This window comes from Petaurus breviceps, unplaced genomic scaffold (assembly GCF_028583685.1).
Source record: "Petaurus breviceps papuanus isolate PSGF00001 unplaced genomic scaffold, PetGlider_PUasm1.0 151, whole genome shotgun sequence".
NCBI lineage: Eukaryota > Metazoa > Chordata > Mammalia > Diprotodontia > Petauridae > Petaurus > Petaurus breviceps.
In genome coordinates this window covers 30772554-30779282 of record NW_027185712.1, presented here as the reverse complement: position 1 = coordinate 30779282, position 6729 = coordinate 30772554, and positions in this window count along the sequence as shown.

Below are 6729 nucleotides of genomic sequence, written 5' to 3'. Positions count from 1 at the left end.
TTTACCTTTTTTATTTGCTCAATATTGGTATTTTTTGCTCCATATTGGTTTAATAGATCTGCTTGTTGTATTCATGCTATCAATTTCAAAAAAGACTTCTCAGAGTTATAGCCTAAGTATGTCATTCTCCCTTTCAAACCATTTGAGATGCTGGCACTTTTTTGTCAGCAATATTATTATGAATTGTACTTTGTAAAGTTTGTGTTAAATAAACTTTAATGACCTCAGTGTTCAATTCTTCCCTCTCCAGATTTTATTTTCTTCTTGATGTCATCTCCTGTTTTGTCTAATATAGGCTTAGGGACATATTTTTATGATTGTCTTGCCCTGATCAGTTATATTTTTGTATGACTTGGAACTGATGACATCATTGACAAAAAAGCAGTATGTAGACTTTGTCTGTACCTGATGACATGTCTTTAAAATTTTCTTCCAAAACAGTAAAGGTGCATGATAAAAACATGCATATCTTCAACTAATTGCCTTTAGGCATATTGTGTGCCCACTTTAGTGGTCAATATAACTGTACCTAAGGATTCCAGCAGGTGGAGTGTTGGGATTTCTGATTATTCCAATATATCTTGCCTTCTTTTTACTAGAACACAAAGGAACACAAACTAATCTACCATCCTCCATGTTAAACTGATTATCATTATATGTTTTATCTGAGTTAGATTGTAGGTATTTTTTTTAGCAATACATCTCTTCAGATGAAGTAATTGTATTTAATCAAGCTATAGGGAAACATAGGGGCAGCTAAGTGGCACAGTGGATAAAGTGCTGGGCCTAGAGTCAGGAATACTATTCTTCTTGATTTCAAGGCTGATCTCAGACACTTACTGACTGTTTGATGCTGAGTAAGTCACTTAATCCTATTTGACTCAGTTCCACATTTGTAAAATGACCTGGAGAAGGAACTAGTAAGCCAGTCCATTATCTTTGCCAAGAAAACCCAAAAAGGGTCACAAAGAGTCAGACATGACTGAAAGTGATTGAACAATGACAACAGGGAAATATAGGAAAAGGTAGCTACACACAAAAACACGCATATGGGTACATGCATATATACATATGTGTATGTGTGTATATGTTTAATATGCATACATATATGTGTGTATATCTATATCTCTCTGTATGTCACTTAAAGAACCTGTATCAATAGCTTACCTTACCCCCACAGCCATTTCTCTCACTCCTCTGCAACATGATTCAGCTGCTAAAGCCAAGCCATTTGCTTTAAAATTAATTTCATTTGTCCAGATCTCATCTCATGCCTTTTACTCATTCTTTCCCTCAAGCCTCTCTTTCTTTTTGTTAAGTTCGAATCCCACATTTCTCTAATTCTATAGTCAAGTGATTTTTTTTTCTATTTTATGAATTCTTCAGCCCTTGGCATATTGCTTAATTCTATATTTCACTGATATGAGCACTTTGTTATCTGATACAGACCTGGGTTTCTTTATGTCTTCTCAATATGTGGGATTTTAGTTTCATTCTTTCCACAAATTTGCCCTAGACAATCTACCCAAAATATAGAAGTTCTTCCTTGGCTTCCTTTACTATCTCAGTGTACTACCTGAGATATAGACTTCTTTCACATTCTGTTCCTGCCTGCTATAATTCTTTTTCCAGTTAAAGATACTATGCTATTTTCATAGTTATGTAGTTTTCATTCATGTGGATACTTCCTTCAGCAGTAGCACATTACTACTTATCCAAAACTTTTCATCTTGTGGAAATATTGTCCTCACATAAATCTTTTACTTGAAGTCTTACACTGTGGTGTATGTGTGTCTATATGTATGTATACATATATATACACATGTATACCCATATGTTTGTATATATTCTTTGTATTATTTCTTCTGTGGAGGTAGTTGGTTGGTATTATTCTGAAGACTGTTAATGCCCACTGAGTTTATTACCATAATTCTTTAGATTATTTTAAAATTTAATTCTTCCAAGATCATGACATCTCATGATGTATAGACATATGACATCACTGGGCACTAATGGTTTTGATTAAACTTTTGTAGATATAAGTAGATTAGGATCATTAAAAACACTGTTCAGTCTCAGTCCTAATCACTGAATGGGAGTTACCTCAATCAAACTGAGACCTGGTAAAGACCTTAGCTTAAAAAGACCAAGGTCTCCCACTGCATCTGAGGCCATCTCCAGTTATCCTGCTTTATATCTTGCCACTGGGTCCAGATGGCTTTGGAGGAGACAGTGAGGTTGGAGACTTTAGAGAGTACTCACTCATTTAAAGCCAATTCACTTGGAAATATCACTTTCCTGATGTCACAGTCCTCTTTAATAATAAAGAACAAAAGAAAAATAACAGAAAACATATTATATGAAATGTACTTTGAAGATACAAAGACAAGATTTGTCTGCTTCCCTCACACTCAAATCCCATGGATCATCAAAATCTCACTACCTACTCTATGAGGGAATGGAATCATTTGGTGTTTGTACAATCAAATAGCCCTCAAAGGAAAGGATCTTTCTTGGAAATAGAGGGAATGGACCAAGGGGTGATCAGAGAGAATGAATCAGAGCTTGTGACTAAACAGGTCAGAACTCATTGGATTACCAAATCCAAAAGATGAGACAGGAGGTAGGAATGGCATTTGATGCAGCAACCTAAAGTCAGGAAAATTATCATGAATTTTAGGTGAACATTTTATGAAGTGGGTATGGACTAAAAGAAGTTTTTTATCATATAGAATTCTTGCTTAAAGTAACATGATTTTATGAAAATGATTGCCCTGCTATCTTCTACTCTTGCTCTGATTTGTCTTTGACTGGAATATAGGGTGGCTGGATCAAGCTCTTTGAATTCCCATGAACATCAATGAATATATTTTTAACACCAAAGAATTAAATTCTAATAGAGAGAAGTAACATGATACAGTGGAAAGACCACCTTATGTGGAGTCAGAGGACACAGGTTCAAACCCTGCTTCTGTTACCTGTCTGTGTAACCTTAGAGACATTACTTAATCTCTCTGGGATTCTGCTTTCTCACCAGAAAAATGAGAAGACTGGACTATATTGTTTCTAAAATTCCTTCCAATTCTATATAGCATTGGTCTCATGGAGTTGCTACAGAAGAACTGTGGAATAAAATATAATCTCCACAAGGAACAAGGATAGTGACTATTTCTCATTTTTGTCTTTATCTCAAGTGCCTGGTTCAGAGCTTTTTACATAAGAGGTACCTAATGAATTCTTATGAAACTCTTTTTGGTGGTAAAAATCATGGAAGTCCTTATGGGAAGTGAAAAATCCATCCCAGAATTTGTGAAAGGGGAGAAGAAAATAGAATATAATCTGAGATGCACCACAGACTTTAGGAAGAATTTTTAACATTTTCAGAAAAATGATAAATAGGATACCCTGGCATAAAATTTAAAATGAGAAATTTTATTGGGAGGTGCAGGAAGTTACCAAGAATTGAACTTCCAGAGACACAAAGGGAAGCAGTTCTGATGAGTAGGGAAAGAAGGAGATGTTTAAAAAATGTGGAATTTTTAGGAAAGTATGTACAGAAGATGATAGCAAAGGAAAATAATGGGCAAGGAATAAAACAATGTATTAGCACTGTAGTAATAGTGCTAAACCTGAGAACAACCTAAGGTTCAGAAGTAAATCTAGGAATAGCAGAACAGGGGTTAACTTGAAGTGATGGTGACTTCATCAAAGGCAGATTATTCTGTACTAACCTCATTTCCTTATTTAATAGGGTATTTAGTTTGGTGGAGCTAGAATGATACAAATATAATTTGAATACATTTTATAAAAGCATTTTGCTATTCTTGCAGAAAATTTGGAGAAATATTGGCCAAATGAAATATAATTAGGAGATTTGGAATTAGGTGAATAACTGTATCCAAAGTTATTAATTGTTGATGTCTACTCAGCTAGAAGTCTTTGTTAGAATAGCCTGGATATCTGGGCTTGGGCCTGTGATATTTAATATTTTTATGAATTGCTTATATAAAGGCATAGATAACACACTGATGAAATTTACAGATGACCAAAAGATTCTGCAAGGGAGATATAGTTAACATGTTGTATAATAGAAAGAGAACTTGACATTTTATAAAACTGGTTCAATTATAATAAGGTTAATAAATAAATTAATGAAAAAATAATGTATATGTACTTTTGTCTCAAATATTGTGCTAATCACTGGAGATACAAATAGAAATGTGAGATAATCCCTATTCCCAAGGAGTTCACACTTTAATTATGGCGGGCAACACATATATAACTGAATTAAGCTTTGAGACAGCTAAAAAATTTGAATTCCTAAGTGTATCATCATGATTGATGCCAAAGTCCAGGAAGGGCCCTTATGGTAATGCCCAGGTAGCTGACAAAGGTAGCATCAGAATAGATGGTAAAAGTTAAAATACCTTAGAATTCAGTGGCAGGGAAGATTATAAAGAAATCCTGTGATTTACCAAGATTATGATTGGTGATTGCTTACTTATCCAAGTTCTTTTAGCAGCTATATTTACTGGGGGAAGAATAAGAGTGTGGGAGTGGGGGTGGGACATTACTGAATGGGCCTCAATAATCACCAATGGAAAGAGATAAATGGGTTTGAGAGTCTGAATGGAACCGAGCTTTGGATTCCCTTTCAGGTGGTGAAAATGGATGCTTAAGTCAGTATTCACCCAGGTTAAGGGAAGGAGAAAATATTGACAGGAAAGTTTAAGTAGAAGGGAACATCATAGCACTTGTTGTACCAGGCTAACCAGGTTATCTGGTGCTTAGATATATTCTGGATGGTGGATGGCTAAAAGGAGAAAGTTCCCTTCTACTTCTGCCAGTGGTTGATCTGCCACAGGGAAGATAACCTTATACTTGAATTAAAAAAAAATCATCTTCACAAGTATAAGGAGATCAGTTTGTATGGAGAAAATCTGTTGTTTTTAGTGGACTACTAGCTCAGTATGAGACAACAGTGTGCTATATTGTACAAAATGTTATTGTGTCCCTGAAGATAATTTATAAGGTATTTATATGGCACTTCAATGTTTGTAAAGTGCTTCACAAATGTGAGAAGCCATAGTGCTACTATACTCTGCTTATCTAAAACAATTCCTGGAATATTTTTCAGAGTTCCACATGTCACCTTTTAGGAATGACATTGTTAAACTAAAAGGCATCCAGAATAGAGCTCCTACTATGGTGAAGGGCCATGAGATTGTGCCATAGCTCTAGAGATATTTGACTGAGAAGAGAATTAATCAATCACAAAGCACTTATTAAGCACCTATGATGTACTAGGCCACGTGTTGGTGAAACAAAGATAAAAATGAAAAGTCTCCACTTCAAGTAGTGCCTCAGTAAAGAATGTCCCACCCATGTAGCTCCTTCATAGGCCTAGAGATTTGACAGAATCTTCACATCCCTCTTCCTCAACAGTAGTAGCTTAGACCCAAAAATCTAACAGATGATAACGGGGAAGGGAAATTCTTATTCAAATTACTTGGGGCTTTTTTTGAGGACATCCAATTTAGGGGGATGGGATTGAGCACTACTCACTGTCAAGAGATTAAGATTTCACTTCTTTCCCTATACTTATGTCAGAACTGAAAAATGCAGAAGAATTTGATTAGATTCTCCTTTTAAACAGAATAGCATAAGTTCCTGACTATAAAGCAATGATCAATAAAAGGCCTATTACATTGATTAACAAATTACAGAAACTTGGACAGCAATATCTCAAAAATGTCAAGTGGTTTTCCCTTGCATATAAGAAAAAAACCCAATTTCTTAGCCATTAAGGTTCTTCACAATTGGATCCTTTTTAGCATTTCCAGTTTTATCCTCTATTTGCCTAAAAAAATCATGAGTGTTAGCTCAGTGGACCTATCTCTCCACAGTAACTTCTCTCCTGTCTTCTGTGCTTTTGATCAGGGGGCTACCCTATGACTGGTATGCCCTCTTATCTCCTCTCTGCCATAGGAAAACCTAGTCATCTTTCAAAGCACAGCTGAAATTATAGGTTTTCCATGAAGTTTGACTGGACTGCCCCCAGGACAAACTGATATCTTTTCTAGTAAGAATTAATTTTTTAATCAAAGAGTGAAAGTACTTCAGAGAGAATAGATATCAAAGAAAATATAGTTAAAATAAGGCAGTGGAGTCATCTTTAGCTCCCCATATGCAAATATATGCCTGATCCCATAGATTCACATTCCAAGTATAAATCACAGTTTTTTTTAGTGATCTCCATTTTGATTATGGCTCTGGATGTTCTCTTACATTAGTATGAAAACCTCATGTGGCAGAATGTTGGCCCAAGGTGCCACTTTCTTTTTTCCTTACAGAATAAAACCCCCAGGTATTGCTTCTCAGCAGATGGTGTCTCAAGATATCAAGTTGTTCTAGTTAACTGCCTGCCCCTGACAATTCCAGGCTCCTCTCCTTGCTCTCTTGATCTTAGAAATACGCTAAGTTTTGAGAGTACCTGGGTCACGCCACTTCAAATTAGTTAATTTATTCATGTGACTTCCTTCCTTTCCTTCCCTCCCTCCCTCCTTCCCTTCATTCCTTCCTTTTAGTTATATTTTACCCTTTCCCCCAATCTGCCCTCCCTTCTATCATCCCCTCTCTTATCCTCTTCCAATTCCTCTTTCTTCCTTCCTTCCTTCCTTCCTTCTTTCTTTCTTTCTTTCTTTCTTTCTTTCTTTCTTTCTTTCTTTC